The following is a 6,000-nucleotide window of genomic DNA, read 5'->3' as shown; positions in this document are numbered from 1 at the left end:
ACATTTGTTCTTTGTGAAATGCAATTGCCTCAGGAAGAAAGCATCTCCTGAGAATACATTTTGATGCAAGGTTATCCTTTTATGTTGACTCATATTGTTCTTTTTAATTGTTCACCAGTCATAAAGGGAAGCAATGGAGAAAAGTTTTCACAATTGTGGGCTCTGGAGCCAGCTGGTCTGGATGACTATGAATATTACCACTTACCAGCTGGGGCAAAACATGGTCAAGTTAGTTTTTGCCTCTGTGCCTCAGTTTTCTTACCCATATAATGGGTATAATGATCTTGCCTAATGTCATAGACTTGTGAAAATCAAATGGAAAATGCCTAATATAGCACCCTAAACATAGGTGTTTGCATGGTAAATGTCACTTATTATTATCATCATCCAGATGAGACTATGATCTTGGAAGTCAGTGATTATATATTAGAGTAGAGGCCTTGGGTGCCCTGCCAGAACCTCTCAGTACCTACTGTTCCCCCACATATTGGCACCTTTTTAGGGAAAACATTAGCCACTCTCAGGTCAGGGGCTTTCTCTGGTCTCTAGAGTGTGCTCAGATCACAGAGAGGGCAGACTGGGAAGTTGAATCCCTGGGAACAGCCCTCACCAAGTCACAACAGGGAGTGGTAGATGTATAGACATATACATCTTCTTGCCCCTCGGGTAGGACAAATCTGAAGTATATTCTACACCATGTCCCAGAGGGTTCCAGCAGGATGGAACCCTCGTTGTCCTGGTAATCTGCTCATCATGCCCCCTGCACTGGCCTCCTCTGTTTACCTTCTCACCTGGCCTCTTCCTCATGAATGGAAGAACCAGGACATTGCCTCTCAAGGAAGCTTGAGGAATCCAACCTACACCGTGTATCAGGATTCTGTGAAGATGCCACAGGAGCAGAGGGCTCAGTACTTATCACCCCAGAGTTTGCCAATAAATATTTGCTTAATAAATTAATTGTCTCCAAGGAAGCGTGACTTGGATGTGTGGCTTTCTTCTCTTTTATGGGACTTCATTAGTGAGTCCCATAATGGGAAAGATGACCCTTTCTCCCCAAGATGATATCCTTTCTTGGTAACTATACTTTCTCTTTTTTTGATCCAAACGTGAGTGTGAGAAGAGATTGTAATTCAGGAATTGCAAATGTGCCTGCTTGTGGGGCTAGGCAGGTCAGCCTAGTGAGGGACATGAGCCAGTTCAAAACCTCAGTAAATTGACACACGGATGTAATAAAAAGTGTGGCCTCCCAGCTCCAGTTACTCGCCCCATGCAGGAGTAAGGCCTCTGTGCCTAGATCTTCGGTCTCTTATTATTTCTCACTGTGTACTTTTGTGTCAAAGAGCCTGATTCTGAGTTATTGACAACTAATTCCATTTTTCCATAAGCATTTCATACATGAGCACAAACTCTCCTCATCAGTGGCCTCCAATATGTTATCTCTTCTCCAAGCGATGACCCAAGTTCATCTTAGTCACCACAGGTCTAATGGAAATGCTAAAGGAGGCCACAGCACCTGTCCTGGTTTCCATAAGGTTCAGCGAAGCTTCCTTCTAACCAGGAATCAGCCCTCGTTTCAAACCTCAATTCTCTCCACATTACGTGCGGCCAAGTTCATTTGCCTCCCCAAGCAGACGCTGATCTAGAATTATGCGAGGAGGTTTCATTTCCAGATCCCAAGTAAAATTAATTTTCATAATTCTCTCAGTTCCTGCCTGTCTATACATATCTTTCTTCATTAACCACTTTATTTCCATCTGAACTCCCTCTGTTCCACGTCTAGGAGGTAAAGATGGCAGGCAACTTTTAAGTATGAATTAGCCAAGTCCATCTTGGAAACCTGATTTATCTGTCTCAGAGTGTACCTCACTGTGCCCTTTAAAATAATAGTGTACATTGAAACAACACAACAAAAAAGCATTAGGTTCCATTATGAATAATTAAATCAGACACAATCTTAGAGAATATTGCTCTAATGAGATATGCTTGGGTGTCTCTGAACCCACAGAGGTTCTTTTCCCAAGTTTAGTAAGTTTTTTTGATTGTGTAAAGGAGGCTTTAAATTTGCAGGAAGGGCTTCTCCCAGGCACCTTGCTCCAAAGAGCAAATGTTCCGTGGGACCAGTTCTATTCTGCTATGATTTTGAAACATGTCCTAATTAAGTCGGGGCCCAGCCATCTACAGCTTACATTTGACCAGTTGCTTTCTCCTGAAATTGGCCCTAGGTGCCAGCCTACTGAACATCTATTTTTGTCATTGCTTACATGGGTCAGCTGGAAGGTGCTACAAATGAAACTCATCATTTAGTTGAGGTCTCCGGGGCCATTCCCTATGGGGACTTTTCTTTTGTTGTTCTATGTGTTGGAGAGGGGTTTGTTTTTCCCTTTATTTTTTAATTAAACTGCAGATCTGGTGCTGCTGCCGTAGGGTTCACACCATGCTATGTCACAAAGCAGGTGATGTGATACGAGGTTCTCAGGGAGAGCAGGGTCCTCAGAGACCCTCAGTGTAACGGCAGAAGAGTTTGTAAGGAGGATGTGCTTTTGAAGAATTGTTTTCATACTGGTGTGCATTTTTAATTGCCATTTGCTGTTCAGTCACTCAGCTGTGTCCAACTCTTTGCAATCCCATGAACTGCAGCACAACAGGCTTCCCTGTCCTTCACCAACTCCCAGAGTTTGCACAAACTCATGTCCACTGAGTTGGTGATGCCATCCAACCATTTCATCCTGTCACCCCCTCTCCTCCTGCCTTCAATCTCTCTCAGCATCAGAGTCTTTTCCAGTGAGTCAGCTCTTCACATCAGGTGGCCAAAGTATTGGAGCTTCAGGTTTAGCATCAGTCCTTCCAGTGAATATCCGGGGTTGATTTCCTTTAGGATTGACTCGTTTACTCTCCATGCTGTCCAAGGGACTCTCAAGATTGTTCTCCAACACCACAGTTCGAAATCAATTCTTCGGTGCTCAGCCTTCTTTATGGTCCAACTGTCACATCCATACATGACTACTGGAAACACCATAGCTTTGACTATATGGACCTTTGTAGGCTCAGTAATGTCTCTGCTTTTCAATATGCTGTCTAGGTTTGTCACTGCTTTTCTTCCAAGAAGCGTCTTTTAATTTCACGGCTGCAGTCACTGTCCACAGTGATTTTGGAGCCCAGGAAAATAGTCTCTCACTGTTTCCACTTTTTCCCCATCTATTTGCCATGAAGTGATGGGATCACATACCATGATCTTAGGTTTTTGAATGTTGAGTTTTAAGCCAGATTTTTCACTCTCCTTTGTCACCTTCATCAAGAGGCTCTTTAATTCCTCTTAGCTTTCTGCCATAAGGGTGGTGTCATCTGCATATCTGAGGTTATTAATATTTCTTCCAGGAATCTTGATTTCAGCTTGTGAGTCATACAGCCCAGCATTTTGTATGATGTACTCTGCATATAAGTTAAACAAGCAAGGTGACAGTATATATGGCCTTGATGTACTCCTTTCCCAATTTTGAACCAGTCTGTTCTTCCATATCTGATTCTAACTGTTGCTTCTTGACCTGCACAAAGGTTTCTCAGGAGGCGGGTAAGGTGGTCTGGTATTCTCATCTCTTTAAGAATTTTCCATTCGTGATCTACATAGTCAAAGGCTTTAGTGTAGTCAATGAAGCAGAAGTAGATGTTTTTTTGGAATTCTCTTACTTTTTTGATGATCCAACAGATGTTGGCAATTTGACCTCTGGTTCCTCTGCCTTTTCTAAATCCAACTTGAACATCTGGAAGTTCCCGGTTTGCATACTGTTGAAGCCTATCTTGAAGGATTTTGAGCATTACTTTGCTGGCATAAGAAATGAGTGCAATTGTGCAGCAGTTTGAACATTCTTTGACACTGCCCTTCTTTGGGATGGGAATGAAAACTGACCTTTCTCAGTTCTGTGGCCACTGCTGAGTTTTCCAAATTTGCTGATATATTGAGTGCAGCACTTTCACAGCAACATCTTCTAGGATTTGAAGTGGCTCAGCTGGAATTCCATCACCTCCACTAGCTTTGTAGTGATTCTTCCTAAGGCTCACTTGACGTCACACTCTAGGATGTTTGGCTCTAGGTGAGTGATCACACCATCGTGGTTATCTGGGTCATGAAGATCTTTTTTGTATAGTTCTTCTGTGTATTCTTGCCACCTCATCTTAATATCTTCTGCTTCTGTTAGGTCCATACCATTTCTGTCCTTTATTGTGCCTAGCTTTGCATGAAATTTTCCCTTGGTATCTCTAATTTTCTTGAAGAGATTGCTAGTCTTTCCCATTCTATGGTTTTCCTCTATTTCTTTGCATTATTCACTTAAAAAGGCTTTCTTATCTCTCCTTGCTAGTCTCTGGAACTCTGCATTCAGATGGGTATATCTTTTCTTTTCCCTTTCACCTTTTGCTTCTCTTCTTTTTTCATTTATTTATAGGGCTTCCTCTGGCAACCATTTGGACTTTTGAGGCTATAGTCTTCATTTTTTTTGAAGTAGTGGAATGCGTTTTCAAACAAACCCTTATAGTACAGGAGAGAGCTGTCCCTGTGGAAAAGGTGGAGGAGGAAGAGGGAGAGCTCTCCTCTGATCCTCCTCTAAGCCTCATGGGAAACCTCTCAGAAGCTCTGAGCCTTACTACTCAGGGTATGGCCTCTCGGCCACCTGGGCTCACCCTGGGGCTTGTAAGAGATGCAAAATCTTGAACTTCACCTCTGTGTACAATTTACGAAGATCCCCAGGTGATTCTGAGGCACATTAAGATTTGAGGAACAGCAGGTTAAAGCTTTGCAAAGCATTGTTAGAAAATTCCGGCCCAGGGCTTACCTCAGTGGTCTAATAAAGACAGTGTCAATCACTAGATTCAAAAGTAATTTAGATTCTCTAAAACCCATTCCAAATTGTGATACTGTAGATGTCTACTTTGAAAATGTGAGTTACTTAAATTTCATTTTTCTTTGTTATAGTTTGATATAATGGGAAATAGTATTATATCCAACCTTGCACGTTGGATATAAGTGGGGATATCCCCACTTATATAAGACTGGGGATATAAGTGATATTATTCACTCTTTCAGAGAAAAGTCTATCTCTAACAGGCCCTGGGACTTCTGGGTTCACATGGTTTTGCTTCCTGGATCACTCTCAAGTGATGCAATTACATAGCTTTTTGGAGAGTTTTTGGTTCCAGAATAACTTTCAGCCAATGGAGCCATTATACCAGACAGTGTCATGCCTCGCTCAAGTGAATATACAGTAAATGAGTGGAAACTCAGAAATAACTTGACCACCAAGTGACAAGGCTGAGAGATCATCCAGCCTCTCAACACCTCAGGTACTGTGTCTATAACAAGGTGACCAACCTGTCTTGCTTTCTCCTGGTCTTTTCTGGTTTTAGCACTGAAATCCCCTCATCCCAGGAAGGTCTGCAGTCCTGGGAACTCTGGGACCCTGAGTCAGAGTAGCCTACAAGTGGGGACAGGCATGTTTAATTATCCCAAACTCTGAGAGTCATACTAGTGAAACTGGCAAAGCAAACTCTGACTTTCTCCTGTGCTCAAGTATGTGAATTTTAAAAAGTGGCTTAATGATATTGTTTCAACACTTATTTCTTAGATAGCAGTTGCAAATGATCCAAGATTTGAAACAGGTGTTTCTGCATGGTCTACTGGCTAAAATGAAGAAAAATGTTCTCACAGATTACCCTATGGCTGATGGACCCAATGGCTCCTACTTTCAAATGAAAAATACGCTCAATCACGTAGTCGACAGGATTCCATCTGGCCTAACTATAATATCCAGAGCTGAAATGGAAACCTCTGTCATTTCTAGATTTAGACAAAAATTTTGCAATGCTTCATGAAGCAATTAAAACAGGTATATGTCATCCATACTCGCTGTTTCTCCAAACAGTCAGCACCCTATCATCACGGTTGGGAAAATTACTTTTTGTGTGGGCCTGTGTGAGAGCAAACAAACGCTTGGACAGGGCATATTTTCA

Source organism: Bubalus bubalis, chromosome 3 (genome assembly GCF_019923935.1).
Source record: "Bubalus bubalis isolate 160015118507 breed Murrah chromosome 3, NDDB_SH_1, whole genome shotgun sequence".
Lineage (NCBI taxonomy): Eukaryota > Metazoa > Chordata > Mammalia > Artiodactyla > Bovidae > Bubalus > Bubalus bubalis.
Note: the sequence above shows the minus strand (reverse complement) of the source record.